A 19,417-nucleotide genomic window follows, 5' to 3' on the forward strand; every position below is an offset into this window, starting at 1 on the left:
CATATTGTGGTCATGGCGGAATCCATATTTAGCAAATTTGGTCAGATTCAAGGACCCTTCCCCTTCCCAAGGGATCAGGATTAATAATAAAATCATGTTGATGTCTAGCATATGCATTCCTTCCACAAAAGATTACCTTATTGTGATAGCAAATAAATATTAGTCCCAATATAATTCCCCCAGTGACAGAAATGGGGAACCACCAAGACCAAAACATATATCCCGAGGATCCCCAATGAGTAATATCTCTGTTAATTGTTCCACAAGGGGGGGGGGCAGTCAATTAATTGTATAAGAGAATCTTTCCTTTCACAATCGCTGGTTCAGATGCTCCTCAAGCTTCAGGCGTGCGCAGGTCAGCCAGCTTCCAGGTTGTGGCTGCAGCAGGCCGGTCGTCTAATGTTGCCCGTGACCTAGCCCGTTCCCGGTAGGGCTAGATACAGGGGTTTTTGGAGAGAGTCAGTTTAAGAGGATTAGAGGGGTCACCTTTGCACGTCCAACTGCCTTCGGACTTCTTCAAACGGGAGTGATGAATCCAGGGGGTCACCTCAGCTACCTTCACCGCTGTTGGAGTAGAGAGCAAGACGGTGTAAGGTCCACGCCACTTAGGTGCAAGTGGATCACGTTTCCACTCTTTCACCCATACGCTATCGCCAGCCTGGAACTGATGAATCGGCTCGGCAATGCTGCACGGCGTGCGCTCGAGGGCCCACCTGTTAAGAGAAACAAAAACACGGGAGAGAGATTGCACTTGTCCCTGTGTCACATGGTCTCCTATTTGTTTAAGATCAGCTGAAATATCCTGAACAAAGGAGGGCGGTCTCCCATACAGGAGCTCAAAAGGTGACAACTTAAGTCTTTTTGTGGGTGCACACCGAACACGAAACAGTGTTATGGGTAACACATCTACCCATCCCAATCCCGTTTCCTGGGTTAATTTTGCCAATTGGGTTTTCAGAGTCCGATTCATTCTTTCAGTTTTCCCTGAACTCTGAGGCCTATAGGCTGCGTGCAGTCTCCATTTCACTTGTAGGACTCGACATACTTCTTGTACTACTTGATCAATGAACGCTGGCCCATTATCACTTCCAATGCATCTAGGTAACCCAAACCTCGGGATCAATTCAGTGAGGAGTCTCTTAGTTACCTCTCGTGCCTTTTCAGTTCGGGTGGGAAAAGCTTCAACCCATCCGGTAAGAGTATCTACAAACACAAGGAGATACTTGAATCCCTTAGAAGGGACCAGCTCTGTGAAGTCCACAATTAGGCTTTCCATGGGGACATATCCCACATGTTGGATTCCAGGAGGTTGTACCGGTCCCTGCCTGGGATTATTTTTAGCACAAAGAACACATTTCTGTGAAATGCAAGTTGCTAATTGTGATAGATTAATAATATACAACTTCCGACTGAGACTCTCTCTGGTTGCAGTACCGCCAAGGTGAGTAGATTCATGATAATTTCTTACAATTGTGCCTGCTAGATGATGAGGTACATAAATCCTATTGTCCGGCAGGATCATCCAACCGTCCTTCACAACCGCTCCTTCCTGTTCAGCCCACTTCCTCTCTTCTGGGGTATAGTGAGGTTTAACTTCTTCTGGAACTACCTCTGGTATGAGGGCTGCTATAAATCCTCCCACAGGCTTTTGGGCTGCCTCTCGGGCTGCTTTGTCAGCAGCATGATTTCCTCTGGTTATTGGATCCCTTCCTCGTCCATGACCTTTGCAGTGCAGGCACCTTCATGCAGGTAACTGCTACCATCAGTATAATATACAACATCTGGATTTTTCAATGGTTCATCTTTCAGATCGGGTCTACTGGAATAAACTTCATCCATTACTTGGAGACAATCATGTGATTCTTCATCATCTACCTCTGGTAGGGGCAGCAAAGTCGCTGGATTGAGCATATTCACTACTCGTAGATGAATCCTGGGATTTTCACACAATAGGCCTTGGTACCTAGCCATCCTTGGGTTCGTTAGCCAATAACTACCCTTATATTCCATGAGCGTCAGAACAGCATGAGGTACATTCACATACATCGTCTGGCCGAAGGTAAATTTATCAGCTTCTTTGACAAGGCTTGCAGTGGCCGCTACTGCCCTTAGGCATGGAGGCCATCCTTTTGCTACTGAGTCCAATTGTTTTGACAAATAAGCTATTGGACGGTTCCAACTTCCTAATCTCTGGGTCAGGACTGCCGCTGCAATCCCATTCTGTTCATGTACATACAGCTGAAAGGGTTTTTCCGAATTAGGCAGTCCAAGGGCTGGGGCCTCCATAAGTCGTTGTTTGATAACTAAAAAGGCTTGTTGTTGCTCAGGTCCCCATACGAATGGGTCCTTTTCTGCACCTCGAGTGCTTTCATGTAAGGGCTTGGCCAGACTGCTGAAATCAGGTATCCATAGTCTACAAAACCCTGCTGTTCCCAGGAATCCTCTGAGTTGTTTCCTTGTGGTAGGTTCCTTGATAAGGCAAATAGCTTCTTTCCTCTCTGGCCTCAATGCTCGTTGTTGGTGTGAGATGTCAAAGCCCAAATATTTGACCTTTTCTAAACATAACTGTGCCTTTTTCTGGGAAACTCGGTAGCCAGCTTCCCAGAGCAAGTGGAGCAGTTCCTCTGTACCTTCTTTACAGGTATCAGAATCCTTTGCTGCTAGTATAAGGTCATCTACATATTGCAGAACCACCTTTTCTCCAGGTATTGAGGGGTAACTTGTTAGATCCTTCGCCAAGGCAGTGCCAAATAAAGTTGGGGAATTTTTGAATCCCTGGGGCAATCTCGTCCAGGTTAGCTGGCCTTTTGTTCCTGTTAAAGGATCTTCCCACTGGAAGGCAAATATAGGTTGGCTCTGTGGTGCCAGCCGGCAACAGAAGAATGCATCTTTCAAGTCCAATACAGTAAAAAATGTTGCTTCTGGTGGGATCAAACTCAGCAAGGTATATGGGTTTGGTACATTTGGGTGCAAGGTCTCGATAGCCTGGTTTACGAGCCTCAAGTCCTGCACTGGCCTGTATTCATCTGTCCCAGGTTTTCGAACAGGCAAAAGGGGTGTGTTCCATTCTGATTGGCAGGGCTTAAGCAGACCATATTTTAATAGGCGGTCCAAATGTTTCTGGATGCCCTCTGCTGCTCGCCGGGGTAAAGGATATTGCTTTACAGATACAGGGGTAGCCATAGGTTTTAAGGTTACTACAATTGGAGCTATATTCTTGGCTATTCCTGGTGGGCTATTTTCAGCCCATACTCCTGGTGGCACCTGTAGAGTTCGGAGGAGCTTGTTTAACTCTGTATCCAATGTGGGTTGGACTTGCAGGGCTGACATTAGGCGCCATGATTGTTCCTTAGGTACTGAGAGGGAAATTATTCCTGCTGCCTTTGATGGCAGTTTCATTTCTGGACCTCGAGGAGTGAAGGTAATTTGGGCCTGCAATTTGGACAGCATATCTCTACCTAAGAGAGGTATTGGACACTCAGGTATATACAAAAACTGATGGGTTAAACGATGTCCCCCAATCTGGCATTCCAAAGGTTGGAGGAAAGACCTCTTAGCTGACTGACCAGTGGCACTTTTAATGACTACACTTTTGGATGCCTTTTTCTGCAATAGTTCTGGGAGTACTGAGTATTCAGCCCCAGTATCAATCATAAAGTCTATTAAATGGCTTCCTAATTGAATCGTGACCGTGGGCTCCTGGAAGCCTAACTTTATGGAGTCCGGTCGTTCCTAGTCTTGGGTAAAATCCTCCTCTGCCAGTCCAATGAAATTGTCTCTACTCTGTCCTTGTCCAGGTCTCTGATATCTTCCATTTCGGATCATTCCCCGTCCCCGTCCCTGGTTTCTTGGGCCGGAGCCTGGGCCTGGGCCTGGGCCTGGGCGTACTTCTTCCAACCTCAGGGGTTCAGGACACTCCCGCTTCCAATGACCCTCCTTCTTGCAATTCGCACATTGATTCCTTCCCAGTGGTGGATTCCTTCCCCGCCCTCTTCCTCCATTTAAGGGGCGGTAGTCTTGCTTCACTGCTGTGGCTAGCATTACCATCTTTTCCTTCTGCCACTTCTTCTTCTCTTGCTTCTCAGCCTCATCCCTATTCCGATAAACTCGGCGTGCAATGGCCATAATTTGGCTCATCAGCATCCCTTCCCATCCTTCTGATTTCTGAATTTTCTTACGAATGTCAGAAGCGCACTGGGCCACAAATGTAGCAGTAATCATTCTGCTGTTTTCAGGGGCTTCAGGGTCAAAAGGAGTCCATATACGATAGGCTTCTTGCAGCCTCTCTAAAAAGTCTCCTGGACTCTCATTTGGTTTCTGTTCTACCTCTGAGACTTTAGACATATTAGTGGGCTTCTGGCATGCCCTGCGGATACCTTGCACAAGCGTCTGGCGGTAAGTGGTAAGTCTGGCCAGGTGAATTGCATTGTTTGGATCCCAATTAGGATCTTCCAAGGGAAAGTTGTCTTGGAGATGACGGTCAATATTAAAAATATTTCCCACTCTGGCCTGCTCACGCAAATATATCTGTGCCTTTTCAATTATGTCTCTCCTTTCCTCAGTGGTGAACAGAGTATTCAGGAGCTGGCGGCAATCTGTCCAAGTAGGACTATGAGTATTTATTATTGAAGTCACCAAGTCCATCATAGCCTGAGGTTTTTCTGCGAAAGATGGGGTGTGTGTTTTCCAATTCATCAGATCCGTAGTTGTGAATGGAATGTACTGGAGGGTCGAAGTTCGAGGTGGCCGTGGTCCGAGTTGCCCGTTAACCAGCACAGGCTCCTCAAGTGCATCAAATACTCTTCTGAGAGGGGCTACTACGTGATCTTTCTCTTCGCTTTGCTCTAGGGGCCTCAAATCATAGGGGATGGTATTTGTCCCAAGGCGTTCTTTTAGCAGCCTTATACGCCTGGCTGTATTGCTTGCTGACCGATTAAGGTCTCCCTGTAACTTCTGTAATAATTCTCTAGGACTTGGATGTACAGGAGTTTGGGGTAGGCAATCAGTTGTTCCACTAAAAGAGACTGTAGATGGAGTTCTACTGGGACTCACAGGTGGAATAACCGCTTCTGCTTGGGCTTTATTATAGGCCTCCAATGCCTCCTGAAGATATTTATCATAATCTATCAAGGAATCAAGTTCTGTGACTCCAGCCCCATTATTCATTCCACTTTCTTGCCTTGGGGTTACAACTGGTGGAGTGTTTGGATTAGGCTCCCTTCGATGTGGAGCATAGGGTGGAGGTGGAAGCAGCTCTTCCTCTGGTCCCTCAAAAATGGGTTTGAGTTTATTTGGCAAGATTCCTTTCCTAGCTTCGGCTTTTACAGCCAATAATTTGCATCGTTGGACTTTGCATTCCCTTATCCATGGAGGATTTTTATTTAATGTGCTCAGCCAAGAATCTATATATGAAAATTGTTCTGGGCACCCTCCAGTTTCTTTGGCGATGTTAGACCAAAGTTTGCTTACTAAATTTATATCAAAGGTTCCTTGAGATGGCCATTCAGTATTTTGCTTCGGCCACTCTAATTCACATAACGTTCTCAGGCGCTCTGGCGTCATTTTGACTCCATACGCCCCTGAGAAGGCTTTCTTAAAATTATTTAACATACATTCAAGAGGTGTATTTTCCCCCTTTGAACCCCCAACTCCCATTGTATGGCCCTGTGAAGTATCCACTCAGTCACTCACACACACGCTTCGTGGGTTTCCTTGCCTAGTGAAGTCGCCTTACTAGGAACCGAAGTACTGCCCACTCCACACTCAGGTCAGCTACAGATTGCTCTGTACTTTCTCACACATACAATGCGCTAGATACTTCACCACACTCTACCTCCCAACTTTCCTTTCCCTACACCAGATCACCATCTGATGTACCCAACCACCTAGCGTACTCAGTTCCCACTTACTGAGACGCAGAAGTTTGATCAAGACTTCTCTTCCTCCCAATTAATTGGAGGGCCAAAAATCCCTTTGTGCACTTACCCTTGGTTGGTTCCGTTTCCCCCCGGTCCGTCGCCGCCAGTGAGCAGGGTATCAGACAGACGAGACTTCTGCGTTCCCCCTGGAAAAATTTACCAGTGCGCGCTGGGTAAGCAGTTTAGAGATCCTCTCTCTTGTACCCTGCCCAATAGGGCGAAGGGGCTGCGTTCCAGCAGACCACTTATCCGAGTCACAGGCGCACCATAAAATGTAGCACCCTGCTTGTGGTTAACGCTTAGCTGGAATGAAATATTCAACGCAGCAATAGAGAAATTAAAATAATTATTTATTTGTCAGACAAATAAATGAGAGGCACAGTGGTATATGGTTACCAAGCTCTGGCCTGGCCTCCTGCCATTATGGCCAGCACTTATATTCCCTTAATCCAGCCCCCTTTGCTCCTCCTTTGGCTGCCTCTGTCCAATCAGCCTGGTTGGATTTCCTATTGGCTGATTGCTATAACCAATCCTAAAAGATACACCCATATCCTCCTGTCCTTATATGGAACACAAAGAGCTATATATTGTTACATCTATAAATGACAAATAAGTAGTAATATATCTTACATGTGTCTCAACAAGGAATCTTAATTACCAGCTCACCTCTTGCCCTCTTTGCCCTATTGCCTTCTAAAACAAATGGTTAATCTTAAATTTTTATCTTAAACATATGTCAAGGATCTTGAGTTTCACATCAACAGTGAAAGATCTCCTTCATTTGAAGGTTTCTAAACAAATGCCTGACAGCTATATATCAGGACTGCTTGGATGGCGTCTTCCTGTCTGGCAGGGGGGCTAGGCTGGTAGCTGACTTAATTTCAGGATAAATACAACTCTTACAACTATATGAAATAAGAATCTAGCATTTGTTAAATCCTTTGCATAATTACATTTAAGCAAATATATTTAATACATAACATAGGTAGCCTTTTAAAAGGAATAAGGCCTTTGTAAAGTAGAAAAGGAACTCAGTAAAAAGGAACACAGTAAAAAACCGCTTTAAAAGAAGCCTCTTCAGTTCACACCCCCCCCTTCAGCCAGCTGCTTTTCCCATTAGCTCTTCCCAACATTTATTGCCCTCTAACTTTCTCAGTTTAAGAAAGAAACAGCTTTTAAAAAGGACTTCCCAAAAATGCTCTCTTTCTGCCAGCTAAATGCTTCTCCATTTGGTCTTTAACCTTAGAAAGAAGATCTGGCTCATTTTACTGGGAGGCACATTGGTATTATTTTACTATTTACCAACTATTAATTATATTTATCTCTGCCTTTTTTATCTTCTGTAACATGTAGGGTCAGTGTCCTCACTCAGTCTGTAATTCCAGCTTTTACGACTTTGAGAATTGTTTTCTGCTATAAATCAAGGGGCCCCTTGTCTAGGAGGAAAACATTGCCTGTGTTCTTTAAACAGCTGGCCTTCTGCCTGGCATGAAACATTTGAAAATCTAAGCCCATTTAATTTAGGAACCTGATCAAGATATAAGCCAATATAAGCCTTGATTAAAAATGCAGTCTATATTCAGATGCCACAATACTACATTTCCATGGAATCAATATGAGTACAATGCATAGGAAGCTCAAAGTGGTTTTTTCTTAAATGGCTGGAGATCATTCAAGGATGAATTTAAAAACTTCAACTCTAAAGTAGGACTCCTGTCATGGTGAGGAGGGAGATGCCATTTTGTGGTTCACCTCAGGTGCAGTAAGATCAGTGTCAGTTCTGACAGTTATTGGCAGCCATTGTCTTATAGGTGTGTGTTTTAAGTTCACTTGTCTACTGAGATGTAAGTCGCAACTAAATGTGCACAGGAATGCAAACTAAGTACACATTTTGGCACCCTTTCCCTGAGACAAGAATTGTACTCCAAACTTTGGAGTAATGCAAGAAAACTGAAAACTGTATTCGCTCAGGAAGTATGTATCAGGCTGATTCACTTTATCTGGAAATTAGACAAAAGTCTCAATCATCCCTAATTTAAGCTCATCACAGAAAGCTTTCCCCACTTCTCACCATCGATGAAGTACTTGATAACACACAATGAAAGTGACTATCATGGGCAAGTAAACATGACTTGGTAGCTTCAGATGATAACTGAAATGACCGTGGTAAAATTGTTTGTTTTCAAAGAATCACATGAGAGCAAAGGCCTTAGTTTACCACCAGCCCATTGGTTTATCCAGCACCACAGAATGCTCTCAGCTGGATAAATGGGCAAAGTAAAGACTTATGAAAATCCCATCCGTTAATCTCCCTATGCCTTAATACCCCATCTGTAGAAAGGGGGATAAGTCTACTCTACCTCACAGTGGGTGTCTGGAGGATAAGCATAATGAAGGATATCCAAACTCACTGTTATCATGATGGTGGAGAGAGCATATAAATTATTTAGACAAATGCAATTCATGAAATGGATAATGCAGTGAGCATTGGATCTCACATTTTTAATTTCATGAATCTCCAATAAAAAACTAGTGACATATATCAGAGCAGAAAGTCAGCTATTTTTAACCTTGCTCTTCTGAGCAGGTTGAATGGCCCTGCTTTTGACTTGCTTGCCTCATTATAGAGACCCTCTGATATACTGGCTTCAGTGTGACTTCCCTCTACCTCCATTATTCCAAACTTCACCTTTTGGAAGGAGCAGGTTTCCAGGCTCTTTTGAAATGGAAGTTCAGAGAAGTCTGCTCCAAAAAGCCAGTGTAGGGATTCAGTGTTTGAATTAAACATGTACAGAAGCTGCTGGTATCTGAAGATGTCCATGGATCTCTTTGCACTGCCTTTAGGCAGCAGACAGACTGGATTATGGGAACGAAGTGGTCCGTGAGTCAGATTCAGTGGCACACTCCAGTTCTGTTGTGTCACTCTGATATCGCCAAGCACTTTAACTGGTGGTGGAAGCCAAATTTGTAGTTCATAGAAGCAGAAACCAGAAAAAATTGCCTCACAGGAGTGTAGGCAAGCAGCCTGGGCGTACTTGCAGATGTTACAATAATTAAAACCTTAAAATCTTTCCACCAATGGTGCCAGGTTTCTCCCCTTCCCCTCTGTCCCTTCAAACTAAGGTGCTGATTACTCACTCTATTCATACTCTTTAAATATTATTTCATGCATTCCTTATTCCTGGAAAATATATATTCACATTGCCTCATAATATTAAATCCTGCCTATATGCAGTTAATTAGCTATATGTGCTTCAACACCTCAGCACCACTGCTGCTCCTTTTCCACCTCCCTGAGGTAGCTGCCTCACTTTGCCTCATGATAGGGTTACATGCCCTGGGTATTGTGTTCTATGGACATTTCAATCTACAGTATTTTTATTACAGGCAACGACCGATTAACAAGCACCCAAAAGATGAGTGATTGCACACACACGCATGGAGTTGAACCCAGAAGTGACCCAAAAGTGTCACTCAACACATTATGAAATGGGCAGAATGGGGGCGAGGAATAACAAGGTGGGACACGCTGATACACACTCCAGTGATGCACACAGGGACCAGATCAGAATCCCTCATCTGGACCTTGTGTCAAAATGAATTCTCTCCACCACAAAAATGAGTTCCAAAGCTTTACTGCCAAACAGTCTTAAATACTAGTTACAATAAGATAAGTGTTATAAAATGGCCAAGTAGGACATTGCAAACAAGAAATGGGGTTCAATCCTTTATACTGTTCAATAAACATTCCACCATCTGGCCCCAGAGGGAGATGCTAAGTTTGTTAATCATTGCAGAACTTCTCTTCAACAGCTGCTGCTGCCAGTACTAGCCATCTCCAATAAAGCACAGGCTGGCTTCTCAGGTTTCAGCTTCCTGCTGTTTGAGCTCAGGACTTCCTGTTTCCGGTGATGAGTCATCAGGTAGTTTAGTGCACTGAAATGGCAAAATAGCAGCCTTCATTGACGCTTTTGACAAAGTGCAACTTTTTGCCTATGGTAAACTGCCTTTTCAGCATTTCCAATACAATGCATTAAAGCACAGCATTTTATGTACATTAAACTTATAACTTTAATATGGAGCAATATGGAGCACCTTTTAAAGTTTTATTTCAGAGGACAGTTGCAGGTGATGTAAAACATCTCTGCCCGAGTACCTGGAAAGCTGGTATGAGTCACAGTAGATATTATTGAGCTAGATGGACAAATTGTCTGATGTGGTATATAAGCTTCCTCTGCTTCTGTGTAACAGAGTGGTCACAGTATAGAGAACGGAAGGCTTCCTGCTAATAGTGACAGCACCTGAGGCTGAACTTCAGGTGAGATGAATGGACGAGAAGATTGATTCTTAATTTATAGAAGAAGGTGCCTTGGAAACACCTTCCCTTCTCTTCCTTGGTCTGATGCAGACACCAGGAACACTTCTATTTCCAATCATTTCTTTGCAGGGGTAGGAAGAAGAGGAGCAGTGAATGGGTAGGAACGGTGGGTTCTAGTGTTGGGATCCATGGGCTATGCTATCCTTGTAGCCCTACATTAAAAAACAAATTAAAACTCCAGCTTTGCTTAAAGGATGAACACCTATCAGAGCTATCCAACACCTCATACCAGTAAATGAATAGACTGTGAAAGTGTCTTTGAATCAGGTGTGTGTTTGAATTTTCACACTTCTTGTTCTCTTCCCCATCGCAGAAAAAGTGGACCTGAAGAAAAATCTCTCAATGTATGTTTGTTTATTTTAAGGCACAGCTGTCAAGTTCTGGCCTGACATATTTCTCTAAGATCATTTTACTTAGTACATGTCAGGGAACTGCCATCAGAGCATCAGGTGGTGGAGGGACTCAGGCAGGATGAAAGAGACTCAACTGCTGAAGCAGGGACCAGCAGGGGGAGGAGTGGGTCTCTGAGGGAATGCGAGCAGGAGGGAGGGCTCAGGGAGGCTTCCAGCGAAAACAGTGGGGAGGTATCGGAGTCTCCCATAGGGAGACCCATACCTCGCAGGAAACTGTCACGCCGTGAGTCCAGGAGACGCGTTTCCGTTAAGGAACTTCTTTGTTGGAAACGCTTCCGCAGACAGCCACTGTCGGACTCTACTAGTGACTAGAGCAGACATGTCTGAGGAGCTCCGTCACACACGGAGGTTTGTGGGGGCGCACAAACTCTGAGGGAGCACGTTTTCACGCACAAGCAGCTAATCAAACCCTCACAGCAGTCCGACAGTCTTTGTACGCTGCCTGTGCAAGAGAAGGCATCATGAGCGAACCAACCGGAACCGGAGGAGCAGGGGCTGGAGCTGGTCCAAGCTTGGAAGATAGATACCGAGCGTTGGAGGTTCAACTGGCCCTGCAGACGGCGAGGCTGGAGGAGAGAAGGGCTCAGGATGCAGACAAGAAGGGGAGAGCCACTCAATTCCCCAGAAAGGTACCAGGATTGGTGCAGAAATTTGGGGGGGACCCCAAGGACTACCATGCTTTTAGGACAGAGATGCAATATGCCCTTAATGTGCAGTTCGATGAGTTCCCTGATGAGGAATCGCGAGTTGCTTTTGTAATTGGGCATCTTGAGAAAGGGGCTAGAGACTGGGTGCGACCCCTAATGGCAACGCACAATGACATACTAAAGGACACAATGAAGTTCTTTCGTGCAATGGATATCATGTTTTCCAGCGATATTGAGGAAGGGGTGGTGCGCAGACAGCTAATGGCTTGTAAGCAGGGGAGTCGATCTGTCCGTGAATATTGGACTGAGTTTACCATGCTGATTCACAGACTGAGTTGGGATTTATCGGCGGCACCCGTTCAAATGCTATTTGAAGAAGGTCTTTCTTCGGGGGTGAAAGACGAGCTGGCACGGAGCCCCAGGGCGGAGTCTATGGATCAGCTGACCAAATCTGCGCTGACCATAGGAGCGCGGCAGGAGGCAAGAGCTTTGGAGAGGCGGGAAGGGAGAGGGGAACGTTGGAAGGAGTTCCGCATTCCAGACATTCCTGAGCCAGCTTTCCCGCCGGCAGAGCCGATGGAAATCGGAACAGCGCGCGCGCGCGCATTTTCAAAAACCAGCGAGGGAGCTAAGAAGGAGGGAAAGGGCCCCCGGAAATGCTATCTCTGCCAACAGCCAGGCCACTTTGCCAGAGTCTGCCCCCAGAGGAAGGAATGGCAAGGGATGGTGGGAGCTGTTGAGGGGGGAGAAGAAGGGGGAGCGGAGCAGGTAAAAGCCAACGCCTGGTTGCCACAATTGGGGCACTGCAGCCAGGCCAAAGAGCAGTGAAAGTGCCCGTGCCAGAAGCTCCTCGACCTGCTCTAGTGATTGAAGTGTCGCTAGAGCTGCAGAATGGGCACCCCCTAAAAATAAAGGCGCTATTGGACTCAGGCAGCTCCTGCAATTTTATGAGCAAGGAGTTTGTTGCTGAACACCAGATACAGACCATCCCTTTAAGCAACCCCCTGCAGGTGACCACGATTGATGGCAGGGAGTTGTTGGGAGGAGGAGTCCGCTTGCAGACTGTCCCAATGATAATGAGGGTGGCAAGGCACACAGAACTGATAGCGTTTAATGTGGCCACCCTGGGAGGCGCTCCCATTATTTTGGGAATGAGCTGGCTAGCTCTACATGATCCGCTGGTTGGCTGGCATCAAAGAGTGGTGTCCTTTGGTTCAGCACATTGCCTAGAACACTGCAAAGGGGAGAAGGGTTCAGTAGGGGCCCAAGCCACCCTAGCAGGGACTGAAGTAATGGGAAAGGTGAAGGTACCACCACAGTATGCAGATCTCAGCGACGTGTTCAGCGAGAAGGAAGCTGACCAACTACCACCTCATAGACCCTTTGATTGTCAGATCAATTTACTCCCTGGAGCACAGCTTCCCGTGGGCAAGTTGTATGCCATGTCAGACAGGGAAATGCAGGAGTTGCGAGGGTTCATTGACAAGAACCTGAAGAGAGGCTTCATCAGAGAGTCCAAAGCAGCAGGGGGGAGCCCAGTGTTCTTTGTGGACAAAAAAAATGCGGACAAGCCGAGACTTGTATGTGATTTTAGGCGGCTGAATGCAGTGACTGAACCGGTGGCGTTCCCTATGCCCAGAATTGATGATATTTTGACCATGGTGAGGAAGGGAAAGATTTTCACAAAGCTGGATCTAAGGGGGGCGTACAACCTGATACGCATAAGGAAAGGGGATGAATGGAAAACCACCATGTTTACCCCTTTGGGGGCGTTTGAATACCTCGTTATGCCATTTGGATTACAAGCAGGCTCCGCGTGTTTTCAATCTTTTATGAACCACGTGCTGGGCCCTTTGCTCTACAAGAATTGCGTTGCCTTTCTAGATGATGTGTTGGTGTATTCTGAGAATGAGGAGCAACATGTGAGAGACGTCAGAGAAGTGTTGAGCAGACTGCAAGCCAACAGGCTGTGGGTCAAACTGGAGAAGTGTCGGTTCCATACCAAGGAGGTGGAATTCCTGGGGTACCGCCTGTCAGACAAGGGATTGGCCATGGATCCCGGCAAGGTACAGGCAGTGCTGGAATGGAAAACACCCAAAACCAAGAAGGATGTGCAGAGGTTCCTAGGGTTTGGAAACTTTTATCGTAAGTTCATCCGCAACTTCGCCCATCTGACGGCGCCCATCACTGACTGTCTCAGCAGTAAGAAGAAGTTTGTATGGACGGCGGAGGCGGGGCGAGCGTTTGAGGAACTGAAAAGGGCCTTCGCCTCTGAAGAACAACTTCTGCATGTGGATTTACGAAAGAAGCTAAGGGTTGAAACAGACGCATCTGACAGAGCCATAGGGGCGGTGCTTCTTCTGCAGCCGGGGAAGGAGGAGTCGGAGTGGCGTCCGTGTGCCTTCTTCTCACGGAAGCTGAACAAATCCGAGAGGAACTACACGGTGTACGACCGAGAACTGCTTGCTATTCATGAGGCGTTCCGGAGATGGAGGCATCTGCTAGTTGGTGCACAACATAAAGTGCAAGTGTGCACGGACCATAAAAATCTAGAGTACTGGAGAACGGCGCGAGTGCTCAACCAAAGGCAGTTGAGATGGGCCCAAGAGTTCTCCAAATTTAACTTTGAGATTTGTTATGTGCCAGGCCCAGAGAATGTTAGGGCGGACGCTCTCTCACGCAAGCCTGAATATTTGGAGGGGGAGGGAGCACCCGAAGAAACCCATATCATTCCAGAGGACCGCTGGGTGTGTGGGGCGACTTTGGTGGGGCAAAGGGAATTGGTAGAGGGTACGGTGCAGGATGCATACGCCCAGGGGAAACTCAGGGATCTCAGAGGGGAGGAAGACAAACCCGGTGGTTTTGAGGAGAGAAATGGGGCATTGTATTATAAGGGAGCGTTATATATACCTGAAGGGGAATTGAGGGAGAAAGTACTCAAGCAGCTGCACGATAGCCCCACAGCAGGGCACTTTGGGCAACACAAAACCATGTGGCTGGTTACCAGGGAATTTTGGTGGCCCAAGGTCAGGGAAGATGTGCGGGAGTATGTGAGAGGGTGTGAACAATGCCAAAGAGCCAAGGGGGAGAGGCAGGCGCCGGCTGGTTTATTAGAACCACTGCCCACACCTGAGAGACCGTGGGAAGCAGTGGCAATAGATTTCATGACTGATCTGCCAAGGTCTAGAGGGAAAACAGCCATCATGGTTGTAGTAGACCTGTTAACTAAAATGGCCCACTTCATAGCCTGCTCACATGCGGTTACAGCAGAAGAAACCGCCAAATTGTTTGTAGAGAATGTGTTTAGGTTGCATGGCGCCCCCTTGAGGGTGGTTTCAGACCGAGGGAAACAATTTACTTCCAGGTTCTGGAGGAAGCTCATGAGCTTACTGCATGTAGAGGTTAATTTCTCGACGGCCCGTCATCCTGAAACCAACGGGCAGGCGGAAAGAGCAAATGGGGTTCTCCAACAATATTTGAGGTGTTATGTTAATGACAGAGAGAATGATTGGGTGGAGAAGCTGGCGTTGGCAGAATTTGCCTACAACAATGCAGAGAACGTGTCCACGGGGATGAGCCCCTTTTTGGCTAATCACGGGTGCCATCCCAGAGCCTTCCCAGGGGGGGAGGGGGAGAACTGGAGCGTTCCAGCTGCAGAACAGTTCGTGGAAGAAATGGAAGCAATCCATCGCCAGCTCCAACTCAACTTAAACAGGGCTAAGGAGGAATATAAGAGGCAAGCAGACAAAAACAGAAGGGAAGGTGAAAGCATCAGGGTGGGGGACCAGGTGTGGCTGTCAACCCAAGGGTTGCCATTCAAAGGAGGTTGTAAGAAATTAAGACCCAAAAGGCTGGGTCCGTTTGAAGTCATACAGCAGGTCAATCCAGTGGCTTTCAGGCTCCGGTTACCGAACCACATGAAGCTGCACCCAGTTTTTCACAGGTCGTTGCTGTCACCGTATAGAGGAGACAGTGAGGGGAGGGTCACTAGGGGACCAGCAATGGAGGAGAAGGAACACAGCTACCATGTAGCGGAGATCCTCGATTCCAGGTGGAAGGGAGATCAAGTAGAGTATTTGGTAATGTGGGAAGGGGAACCGGAGTCGGAAAACACCTGGGTTAGGGCAGAGGATGTCAATGACGAGGTTTTAATAGAGACTTTTCATCAGAGGTTCCCACGTAAACCTCAGCCTGTAGCGAGGTTCCGAAGGGAATACTTTGCCACCACCGACGAGGAAGAGGAGTTGGAGGGGTTCCCAGATTCTGAAGAGGAGGAGGATTCAGCTGGCCAGGACGACGATCGATGGAGAGAATTGTTCGAGACGTCAGAAGATGAGGAAGATTCGTTTCGGGGTTTTAGCCCTTCACCTCCCAGGGGGGAGGAATTGGGAGGGGGTGAGGGGGGCCCTGGAGGGGAGGTGGATGTCAGGGAACTGCCATCAGAGCATCAGGTGGTGGAGGGACTCAGGCAGGATGAAAGAGACTCAACTGCTGAAGCAGGGACCAGCAGGGGGAGGAGTGGGTCTCTGAGGGAATGCGAGCAGGAGGGAGGGCTCAGGGAGGCTTCCAGCGAAAACAGTGGGGAGGTATCGGAGTCTCCCATAGGGAGACCCATACCTCGCAGGAAACTGTCACGCCGTGAGTCCAGGAGACGCGTTTCCGTTAAGGAACTTCTTTGTTGGAAACGCTTCCGCAGACAGCCACTGTCGGACTCTACTAGTGACTAGAGCAGACATGTCTGAGGAGCTCCGTCACACACGGAGGTTTGTGGGGGCGCACAAACTCTGAGGGAGCACGTTTTCACGCACAAGCAGCTAATCAAACCCTCACAGTACAGCAATGTGCTTTTTTTCTTTTTGCCTGAAGGTGACAGATGATACTTTATGAGTTTCAAAAATATTACCAATATTCAGTGTGCTAAACCAGAGAGTAGTCATTAAGCTCCTTGTCTCCTGGTGCAGTGTTTGAAGTCATGTGCTGATATCGCTGGAATGGTGTCAGGTTAGATCTGCGAAACCTTGAGCTACTTTGTTGATGCTATGAGGCAGCTTCTTCACTGTTATTAATGTGCTTCATAGGCTGTAGGTAGCATTTTGTGTCTCTTTCTCCATCTCCCTTGGGCTCTTTGCTGTAAGCATTTTCATGCTGGTGATGACTTAATGCTGTACTTTCCATCAGTTTTCTCTCTGTCTGCCATTGTGACTCTTTTCCATTTTCTGCTCCTGAAGAGGAGACAGATCCAGTCATAAATGTTTAAATGCTTGTAGTAAACCCCCCCGAAAGAATGACTATATACAGAAGACAGTGCACATAATTTGTAATTTTCTAAAGTGCATTGAGAAAAAGACTTATCTTTTTCTGGGAACTGCCCTGAGACCTCCGGGTATAGAGCAGTATCTAAATTCAATAAATAATAATAATCTCACCTCCTTTACAAATCTTGCCTTGCCTGTCCTATTTTGATTGTAAATGAAATACTGCTGAGACCCAAGTGTGTTAAAATGGTTATCTGGTGATAATTTACACAAAATAGAAGCCCCAGAGGTGTCTGATCCGGCATGTGAGGAGGGGGTGTTACTTTCCCCCCACCCATGCTGTTTTCCTCCCCAGAACACCCCAATCTGCTATTTTTCTCTGACTCGTCCATTGCTTCTGAGTGTGGGATGGGGCTGATGCTTCAGATGATGTGTGTGGGTAGAATCAGGCCCCTTCCCTACACACCATGGTCCTAATCCAGATCCTCATCTGTGGTTGCTTAAAAGACAATTAAAACAATCCAGGGCCTAAATCATGGTCAATATGTCAACCATTTCGGGTCTTAGATCATTTCATTGGTTGTTGTTTCATATTTGCAAACCCCTTCCACAGCCTAGTTCTGAGGTAGTAAACCTGGACCTGTTCTGTACCACTTCGGGTGACAGAGGACAGCTTTTGTGACCTAATGTCTTTTCAGACAAATAAATAAATCCTCCAGATAAAAAAACAAGATATTTGTGAGAGGGTTAGGCTGGATCGGAGTAGTCAATGTGGTGGTTCCAGATGTTTTAAGATGCTTTTAAATGTCATTACTGTATCCATCTCATGAGTTACCCAAGAGACAGAATTCCAGAGTACAGTGAACGTAACGGCCAAAAAGACCCACTTCTATGTTGTGATTAAGCAACAATCTGCTGGTCATAGAGTGGCCAATAGAGTCTCCTTAGAAGATCTTAAACAGCAGGTTCTCATTTACCAGTGAGAAGCAGTCCATAAGATATTTAAGTTTGTGACTTTAAATATCAGCAACAAAACTTTGGACTTGTCCTAGTGGCTAATGTGTAGTCAGTCCAGATCTTTCAGCACTGGGATAATATGTGTAAAACTGAATGACCCAACTAAGCACCCTAGCTACTCCAGCTTGCACAGCTTCCAAACCAGGCCTAAGGGTAGCACATCAGAGTAGTGAGGTTACCAATGTATGGAACACCATGACAAGGCTATTCCTTTCTAGGAACAGCCACAGTTGGCACACCAACCAAAGTTGAGTAATGAACACTCCAAACCGCTGAGTTCACCTGGACATTTGGTGACAGTGAGGGATCTAGCTGCAACTGCAAACATTGCACCTACTCCTTCAGAGAATGGAATTCTATGTGGAGGGAATTGTTTTTATGGTGGCAGTGATGTGGAAAGAAGCTGCTGTGGGGACATACTGCTGCAGTCATGAGCAAAGGTTCCCAGAATGAACACATCATTGTGCAAGTTGAGCCCTCTCCAAGCGAATGTACAAGTGTGGTCCTCTGGGGATGTCCTATGTCTGGAACCTGATATCAGTGTACCCCTTAGCCCAATCCCTGTGAGATTGAGGTTCCCAACTGCACAGAAAGCCCCACATGCATACAGCTGTACATGCATAGAGGCCTCTTTCATGCATTGAATTGAACACATCATCCTTGGGCAGAGAAGAAATGTTATGACCAGTGAATGGCACCCAGTATTGAGAGCATGGCTAGCCAGCACAGCCAAGCTCATCCTTCTGCTGAGCACCTGAGGGCTTTTTCTGAAGAGGGCTTTAATGAGCAAAAGCTCCTTTCTTCTGTTTCCCAGAAGTTTTCTCAGATGCATGTTGATATTGGTTTAGGCTTGCCAGGCATTGTATTTAGACATGTTACAATTCAGCCTTCACTGATGTACTTGAAGTGCAGGCCAGCATTGCACAACTGTCAGGTGCTGCTCAGATACACCCACTGTTGTGCCAGCTGATAGACAGACACATCAGCACACTTGGGTGTTTTTTTTAATCTATCCCCAGGCAACATCTTGTTTATGTGTTCTGAGAAAAAAATGTATTAGCATGTTTTCAGTGACACAACAAAGGCACAATATAAAATACCAGGTATGAGCTGTGTGCTTGTTGCTGAGGTTGGCACTTCAGTGTTCCTGTTTCCAGGGTTACAGCTGATCTTTTTTATGCCAGTTGTTCTCATCAGTAGTGATTTGGCTTTTCCCAAGGTCCACTGTTGAAGCCTACATTTTTAACTGTCAAGCCCTTTCCCTTCAAATAAAGTTCATTACTCATTGTTCAGGGCACTGGCACCCACAGGAAGAAGGCTAAATTAGTGGCAGCTTTCTCAACATTTAGCATAAAATGTGCAAACCCCCATGAGAGTAGATGATTCATTTCTCTTAAAAACAAAAAAAATGGGGTTCTATTCATTCAGAGGAATCTTCTGAAACTGCCAACTGGTTTATGACTTGTGAAATTCACAGTGCTTTTGAAAAATCACCTATGTGCTGAGCTAGGAAGTAATCTATTGTTTTAGCACTACTGCAAGACTGAGAAACAAGTGCCAACTGTAGGGAAAATGACTATGAGTGTCGTCTTAAGACTAAAAATATATGATGCAGTGCAACTGTAGGAAAGCTAGAAATGCCATTTTGGGAAGAGGCCATAGGTTAATGGCAGATGATGCAAAGGTAGAGTATGTGTTTCATGTGCTTAAGGGCTCACATTTAGCCACTGGGGTCACTAGTTAGAAAGGAGAAACCTATGAAAGATCTCTGAACAAATCCCTAATGGAT

At 46.2% G+C, this 19,417-nt stretch overlaps 2 long non-coding RNA genes across 5 annotated transcripts in view; one reads left to right on the top strand and one right to left on the bottom strand.

The window, feature by feature from the left end:
• LOC308596136 overlaps nucleotides 1–19,417 on the top strand; it is a 134,608-nt gene that overhangs the window by 57,216 nt on the left and 57,975 nt on the right. The window lies entirely within an intron of this gene.
• On the bottom strand, nucleotides 9,547–18,010 carry LOC308596906. The gene is made up of 3 exons (XR_014012729.1): nucleotides 17,808–18,010; nucleotides 16,260–16,578; nucleotides 9,547–9,854 (listed from the first exon to the last, which is right to left on the bottom strand). It is a non-coding gene; the product is annotated as an uncharacterized lncRNA (long non-coding RNA).

Source organism: Podarcis bocagei (genome assembly GCF_964188305.1).
Source record: "Podarcis bocagei genome assembly, chromosome: 10".
In the NCBI taxonomy this organism is placed as follows: Eukaryota; Metazoa; Chordata; class Lepidosauria; order Squamata; family Lacertidae; genus Podarcis; species Podarcis bocagei.